This window comes from Triticum urartu, chromosome 7 (assembly GCF_003073215.2).
Source record: "Triticum urartu cultivar G1812 chromosome 7, Tu2.1, whole genome shotgun sequence".
Taxonomy (NCBI): domain Eukaryota; kingdom Viridiplantae; phylum Streptophyta; class Magnoliopsida; order Poales; family Poaceae; genus Triticum; species Triticum urartu.
The window spans coordinates 592447137-592456159 of record NC_053028.1 but is presented as its reverse complement, the minus strand read 5'-3'; positions in this window follow the sequence as shown (position 1 = coordinate 592456159).

Sequence of the window (9023 nt, the reverse complement as noted above, 5' to 3'; positions counted from 1 at the left end):
CTTCCATCTCTTCTTTGGCCTGGGTGAAGAGAGCATTTGATTGCTCTTTTCGCTTCTTCAGGAACTCAGCTACATTCTCAAGGGCTGTTGCACGCTTTCTTTCAGCCTTTACTAATGCCACGAGGACACGAACAGCTGACGACTCCACCTGACTTGTGTGTAATCCAGCATCATCTGGGAATTTGCACCTTGTGTCTAATCCAGCATCATTAGGGAACTGACACCTTGTGTGTAATCCAGCCTCATTTTGGAAACATGATCTCGAGGTTGACCATACTTCCCTCCTCGCAGGAACTGCATCCTGACATGAAGTTACTTCTTTTTTAGATCAATACTCAGAGCAACCTAGATCCATTTAGTAGAAGCCAGATAAACAGAACTCAGAGAAGTGAATTCAAAAGGAAAAAAATAAATAAAAACAGACTACAAGGTGAGAACTCCCACTTCGTACATCAAGCTAAAAACGAAAGCATTAGGACGATTAAGACTCTTCTTATTACACATCGAAGAACACCATGCTTAAGAGAAACAGAAACTACAACATATACACATCGAAGAACATGAGGCTACATGAAAGTAATTGAAAGGGTGTTACTTACCAAAGCTCGTTTTACAGGTTCAGTGCAGCTCCTCTTTAACTTTCCACGCTCCTTGAAGATGTCCCGAATATCTCGTGTTTGGTCTTCATTGCTCCTCTGCATGTTCGTACTTGTGGTTTAAAATCTCAACATGGCAAGAAAAATATACTACTAGTAATACTTGCGCATCTTGTGGGCAACATTAAAGCACTTGTCTGCCATGTTAGAGCATCTCCAACAAGATAAACTACTCATACAAATGCATCTTGATGCGTGCAACGCATGGGCATTTTGCTAGTTCTAAAAACCTTTCCATCATTTGCCACACTACTGGTTGCAGATGAAAAACCTACCCAAGCACAGCGCAATACAGGAGCGACGCACAATTACAAGCTGATATTCTGTTGGACAATGGAGGCTATAACCAATTACTTTTACGGGAACAATAGCACCCAGGAAATTTGAAGGGTAGGTATGAAACTGCACATGTACTTCTACGTGATTCAATACACACATTACCAATCTAGGAGGAGAACGATGGTCGCGGCGGCCTCTGTGAGTCATGGTCGGCAACGGGAGTCAATTCATTGTCCACGACTGTGGTACTTCTGCGCTTGGCGTCGGCTTCCGGGAAGCAGATCCGAGACCGTGGAAGACGATGCCGGGGAAGAGGCTTAGTGTACGACAACGACGGTGGACCGGCTCCAGTGCGGCGTACGAGGTCATCGATGAGGCAGATGCGCTGCGGTGGACGAGTGCGCCGATGTAAAGGGGAGGAGCATGAAGGCTGCGGTGCCGTGGAGAAGTCTATTTTGCGGTGGGGATAGAAAATGGGGAGTATTTAGGTGTACTACTCTGGGTGCCGGGGTGGGGTTGGCTGGGTAGGGTGAACCTGAAGTTACGAAAACAGCCCCCTACCAAGCGTCATCTGTAGGCCTGTTCCGAAGGCTATGATGGTAACTTCCCACTGCTCGAATCAGGGTCGCGGGAGATTTTCCCGCCGACCTCAAAATTTTGTGACACTGGACTCCCCGTGTGGCGTGTTGAGTGATTCGGCTAAGCAACTAGCGAGTAGTAGTAGTAAACTCTGCATATTAGGTTTGACCGAAGTCAAACTTCCTAAAGTTTGACCAAGTTTATAGAAAAATATAAACATTTACCATAACAAATATGTATGATGTGAAAGTACATTCAATAATGAATCTAATGGTATTTATTTGTTATTGTATATGTTAATATTTTTTGTTATAAGCTTTCTGAGAGTTTACAAAACTTGACTTTAACCAATGCTAATACGCGGACTTAAATAAAAACGGAGGGAGTACACATTTGTTTTCTTAGTTTGTAGTGAACTAATCATTTGTTGAAATTTTGAAATAAATATATTAGGCTATTGACTTCGAATGTAATGGTCTATACAATTCAATAGTTACAATCATTGTCGAATCCCAAGATGTATACAAGGTCTATAGTACTTCACAACATGCTCAAACTCACATAATCCCAGTCAAATGAGAATCTAAGTGCATTTCATAGTTATTACTTTGTAGGATGCAACAAGAACAACCATAACTCTACATCAGCCATTATAGAAGCAACATTTTGACATATTCCAATGTGTGAATGAAACGTGCAGAGAGAGCTTTTGAAGATGGAGCAGATAGGGCAGGAAAGATTGTATGTATGTGGACAAGAGAGTAGGAATCAAACCTAATGAGACAGACAGAGAGAGAGAGATAGAGAGAGAGAGAGAGAAAGGGAGAGGAAGAAGTTAGGTCTGTGAGAAAGATGCATACATGTAATATACATGAGACGCGTGTGCATCTGGATTATGTATACGTGGAAGGAGAAGAGACAACATGTTTGATGAGAGAGCAGGAAAAACATGGACGAGAGGGGAAGGATCTCGTGGGTTGAGGGATTGACAATTTTGTGCGGGGGAGAGAGGGATTGGTAATTTTGTGCAAGAGAGAGAGAGAGGGCGGGGGGAGGAGTCAGTCAGCCGTCGTCACATCACCCTGCTTCCAAATGACCCCGCATTCTCTAACGTGGTGTGGTCGCCGTCTTCGATCTGCTCGTTGCCTTCTTTGAAGATTGAGGTGTTGTGCATGTTGGGGTGCAAAGAAGCACAACGAGAGTGGTCGCCGTATAACCTTGGATGGGGATGAATTGTGTGCTCGGGGGAGTGTGTGTGTGTGTGTGTGTTGTGCTACGTGTGTCTCTATGTGTGTGTGTCAGATATTGAGAGAAAACAAACCTAAGGAGAGAAATGGGTATTCACAAAGAGATTGTGCGGGCCTTGAGGTGGGCAGGGCCCGGGTGAGGGTGTCAAAATGTGCGCGTTGATGCATGTGTTGCATGCAACCGCGCGAGGGACGGGCGAATCGAGAGAGATGGTTGTTGTGTTACGGATGCTCCTCTCTCTGTCTCTCTCTCTCACACACACACAAGTAAACTAGAAGACCGTTCTCTCATGTATACACAATGTATCGGCATCTGTGTATGTCTCACTCATTCATGATCATTTGCGCATTCACACCTCTCTATGTCTGTATCACACGCACACCGTCTCCACATTGCCCTTCCACCACAACACACATATAGACACATACACACGTTCTCTCTCAGTCACACACACAAAATTTGTATTAAAAAAACTAGGGCGCACCTAAAACGTCCAAATCCAAATAAACACGAACTGTAGCTAAATTCAAATGTATGGAAATATTGCAGCGTCAAGAACTTTCACAGGAAAAAAGTTGAGTAATACTCGAGGATTGTTTTCACACACACAAAAAAAGGTTCGATGGATGTCCTTCGAGCGCGACATGATGACGCACCGTTCGATCGACCGCGCGGCCGCGGTTCACGCGCTTGCACAGGATTTCGTATCGTGGTTGTGGTACTAACTAATAAAAGCGCTGCCTAAGTCTAATGTTTACGTGTACTAGTACAGTTTTCTTTTAAGTTTGACCAACCTTATATTTAAACTAAAGTAAGCTCCCACACGCGCGCTCATCAATATGCCGCCGCCGCCGTTGCGCATGCCCGCGCCCGCCTGCTTCGGCCAACAATTTCTCGCCCATCACCGCCGTGTCGCCGCCATCCCTGTGACATGAAGCCGAAGGCTCGCCCGCTCACGTCGTCTGCAGTCCCTCCTCGCGATGCCGCCGCGCTGCCAAGAACGCGAGCAGCTGGTGGAGCGGCATCTATGCACGCAGCGTACGAAGAGGAGGACGAGCGCGTGCTCCAGCACGCTGGTGAGCAGGAACTAGCGTATCATTGTCGTCTCCGCCCGCGCGGAGGAGGCGCGCATGGTGGCTATTGCGGCGGAAGCCGGTCGCGCACGCGTCGAGCCCGCAAACCGGGTGCGGACGCGGAATCTACCTTCGAGACCTTGAATGCCACGTGGATCCTTCAATTTTGGGATCCAGGCTCTAGTGCTCAGTCATAAACCTATTGCCCGCTCCGCTTTCCCATTCCTATTGCTTTCGGTATCTGAATCTTCCTGAATTCAAGTAGAGAATACCAGGGCTTTCTTCTTCTTTGATTTTCCTCTACCCCGCTTATTCCCCTGATCTTTCTTTCCCTCTTCCCATAAACATTTATTCTCTCTCCTAACCACTCTTAAATATGTGAAATACACAGAATCGATCCAAAACTACAAGCAAGGGAATCAACTCTTATTGTCGTAAAGGAAAAATAACCCCTTTCCTTTATATATATATACAAGGAACAAGTAGCCTTCGCCACCTATTCCTGAATTAAGGGAACGCGAGAAAGATTTCTCTATGTCAATTCAAAACAAAACAAACGGACGACTGAATCCTATAAACGAAATTCTTTTGAGAAGAGCTTGCGCCTATGCTTCTATAAAAATCACCTATGTGGAACGGATCCCAAAACCGGGTGCGCCTATGCTTCAATCTAAAGGAGCAATTTGGGTCAGTCGACTCATGTGAGCCGTTTGATGCAACATGGATGGCTAGAAGGGCTTCTTCCACCTCTTCTGCCGTCTTCTTCCTTCGCTCCGTCGAACTTCTTTCACAAATCGACTGACCCAAATTATACTACTAGTACGAATGTATTAAGTACAATAGGAACACGAAGATACGAGCAGTAGTACCAACTGCAAGAAGAACAGTAGTAAGACATAGTACTAGTACTACTGTACGTACTAAAGAGTTCAAATAACGAGAAAGAACATAAACATAGTTCTGTTGGGGCCTCAGCACAACGCACCCTTGAAAATAAACTAATAAGCAACTAGTCCGCTTGACACTGGAGTAGAACCAGCATGAGCGACGGCACTGCCACCTATTTGGAGTCCGAGTCCACGTCCTCGACTTCATCCTCGTCCCTCTTCCTCTTCCTCTTCGCCGACGCTTCTTTGCTTGAACCGGACACTGAGCTCTGCTTCTTCATCCAACCCATGTAGATATTTAAACAAAGGTAGGCATCCATTGCTGCGTACAGGATGTGATCTTCATCTAATGTCTTCGACTCCCATGCATGATGAAACTCGTGATGAGGTTTCTTCAGTTTAGCGTACGAAGGATCAATCATGGCTGCTGCCAGGGTCAGCATTGAAGGTTGAGAGGAGGACACCAGGCTTGCCTTCTGGAGATCGAAGGGCTGGCCTACAACGAGACCTATGTAACGTAGGATGTCACTGTCATTCTTAAAGCCTACAGTAACGAATTTCATTCTTTTGTCCTTGAGGAAGTTCTTAAAATCCTGGCACTCAATGTCGGCATGGCATATGTGGTAGACCAAGAAAACATTATGTACGCAAACCTGGATCATGGCGGGCTTCTTCCTCTCTTCGTCCTTTAGATCCTTCTCTCGTCCCAGGACTGTGGTGTACTCAACATCTAGCCCAGCGACCCACTCATCCGTTGAACTGTTGAACATGCGTAGGAAGCGAGCAAGCCATGCTTTCACCGTCTCGGATCCACGTGTGTAGATGATGATGAACTGATCACCGGTGATGGCTCTAACCTGGTACTCAGCGGCGACCATGGAGATTTGGGAGGCCATGGATTTTGGAGGAGGGTTAGGAGAAGTTGAACTGTTGTACCCTGCAAAAAAAACTGGGAGCGAACTAATGTGAAAGGACGGGACAACTTGGAGCGAACTGTTGTAAGGTAGAAGACGGGGACGAGTAGGGCGTGCGAACGGCGTGGGGTTGCTGGCTTGCCCGGTGGATAAACGGCTGCAAGCCCCCAAAGAGTTCTCGAGAACTATGGAGGACCCACTAGATGTCATGTCTACTAGACCCATATCGTAGGCCTGACGGTATAGCTTCTGCCTGTTCGCACGCCATGCCGACGCGTGGATGTAACTTCACTTAATTCCGTCAAACGTCGCGCCTCCCACGACCTTCGCCTCCCTCGCGCGGTCGCGCCCTTGGAGACTTCGACCGGCTATAAATGAGCAATTTGTTTTGCCTTTTTAGACAAGCAATTTTTTTGCCTACTCCGCATGCATGATACTCCCTCTCGTCCTTTTTACTCCCGTCAACTGTTTGCAAAGTGTTTGACCAAATTTATACTTTTTTTGAACACCACCTTATATTAATTAACCAGCCACACCAGTACACTCATTCGATACAATATTCCCAAAACACTTAGGCGTGGTGCATTAACTTCTACCTCGTTTCTTGTTTCTTGACATATCAACCAATAGGAGATGTGGGTGTGCATGCTTTTAATGACTTGAGACAACCAAACACGACATGCAGTGGTTAGTTCATTGCATGCAATGCTATTAATTAGCAAATAAACATTAAGATCTCTCGTTTTCCCCTCCTCCTTGGTCATAATGCACAATCTAAGATGACTTGCTCACCTAGATGGAGGGAGTACTGATTATAATGAGTATAAGAACTACATTTTATAATGAGTGTAAAAATATTGATTTGACATTGTGAATGTTGACACATTGTGGAATAGTTTTTGAAGTCTGCAAAAGTACTCAACTAGTGATGTCGTTCTCCACAAAAAAATGTGTTTACCAATGCATGCATGAACACTAGTTACTCTAACCCCCCTCTCTTCTTTAATTCTTTGCCACATCAGCATGTTTGCTATTCCCGTGTGCTAAGATACCACCATTATGGCCAGCCTTAATCATCGCATGCAATAATTTAGTGCACCTTGAAATATGAACATGTGTGGGGCGTGTTTGTTTTTAATGACTTGACACTATACCTAGCCCGGCATGCAAGATGACTTATTATGCACCGTTCCCCATACCTGCAGGAAGCCCGTTCGTCTCCAAATCTTTTCCTCTCCATGTGTGGAAATAATATGCCTACCAAACTCTCCTCCCTCCGGCGGTCCCACCACTCCACCCCGTGTGAAAAAATCGGCATGCATGACTCTCCTCCCCCCACGCTCGTCCAATCCGTTGTGACCAGCAATATTTCCACCCCTTCGCTCCCCCGTAATTTACTCCAACAAATATGCCCACGTAGTTGTTACTTAACTGCAGGTGCATTCGGTCACTGGCATATGGGTCCAACATGCGTCTGGCCCACATGTCAGTGACTTAACTGGACCTATAGTTAAGTCAGTGCAGCTCAGTCCATATCTTACGTAGGTGTGCCATTGCTCGCTATAAATACTGCGCCTCCCACAACATCGCTATCTCCTCCCCCTCACATTCACATTCATCGCTATCTCCTCCCCCTCCCTCTCACGTCGACCACCATGGCATCACCCCTCCCAAGCCCTAGGACCCCTCGCAGCACCGCGCGGACGGTCATGCGTCGTTGTTCCGTTCCTCGCCGCCACTAGTCGAGGAGGATGCATCGGTGTTCCGCTCCTCACCGCTACACGACGCGTCGCCATTCCGTTCCTCGCCGCCACTAGTCGAGGAGGACGAGTTGGCGTTCGCTCCTCGCCGCAACGCGTCGAGGTGGACGCGTCGACGTTCCCAATCTCGCCAGCACATGCGCCGGAGGACGCGTCGGCTCCCCGCTACGAGGAGAACGCCGCGCCGCCCGCCGAGCCCCCCCAGACTTGAGGAGCTTTGGAAAGAAATGGATGTCGCCTTGTGGGAGTCTTTGCCTCCAGCAGAGCGTGCCAAAATAGAGGCGGAGAAGAAGGCCGAGGAAGAGAAGCGCACCGCGGAACAAGCTGCCTGGGAGGCCTATGTCGCGTCCGAGAGAGTCAGGCAATTGGCTCTTTGGCAGAAGGCTCGTGCGAGGGCCGTGAGGGTGGCGGAGGACGCCCGTGCCGACGCCCTGAGTGTAGTCGGGCCCAAGCGCCTCATCTACGCTTGGCGGTACGTGGATCGGGTGCACGCTTCCAGCGAGGAGGAGTACCTGTTGGCGCCGGATCACCACACCGGTGAGACCGCACTCGCCCGCCGGCAAGCCGCCAATCAGCACCTTGCGAGTTGCGAGGCTGAGGAAGAGGCATTGTGTCGGTGCTCTGGGAAACGGCCGCGCACCAGGGCACTCGTGGCGCGCCGCAAGCGCTCCTGTGAGCGCCGTGGATTTTAGGAGGAGTATAATTTTTGTTTCGTAAGGCGATCTCATTAGTTTTGGGACGCAAATGATAAATCCCGAACATTTAGGAATTTTTAGCGTCCTTAATTAAGTATGTAAAAGGGAAAGTTTGGAAACCTTGTGTATTCGTACGCATTTTGCAAGTACGTGCATATAGCACAAACTTTACTATATACTATCACACTACACGTCTCTCTCGATATATGCTTGCAGACTGTGCTACTCCCTCCGTCCAGGTCAATAAGTCATCTTCGGTTGTGCACCGTGACCAAGAAGGAGCGAAGACTTATACACCTAGACGGAGGGAGTACTACTATTACTTATGTACGTGCAAATGCACGTTTTAACATTACAATGCAGTTTTTTTAAAAGTGGAAAAATAGCACTAGTCAAGCTTGTGAAACGATTCAATGCAAAACAAATGCAAAAATGCTCATTTGATTGTTTACTTTTAGCTTCCTTCTCTATGGTTATTTCTCTATCGTACTTTGTACGGAGTATCTCACTGGTTGGAAAGGCATGCAAATTCCCAAACCGCTTCCTACACCCTGTATCGAATTTTTTGCCTAACAGGTTGTGCCGTGCAATTGGAATTCCAACTTGAGAACTACTACTAGTAGGAGTACCAGGGGGCAGTTCTTTTAGGCTTCTAGATTAGTAATCCCATAACTACTACCTCCGTCCTTGTTTATTGGTTCCCATTGTAATCTGTGTCAAATTTTTGGTCAAAATTTAGCACAAATTACAATGGTGAGGAAAAATTAGTTAAATCTTTGGTCAAAATTTAGCACAAATTACAATGGTGAGGAATAATCCAGGACGAAATAGTAGTTTAGAAGCCCAAATAAATGAGTGAGGCGCCTTATTGTTACTCTCCACTATGAATAGTCTTGTGGGAAAATCTGGGGAAGCCGCCAAAAGAACTGGCC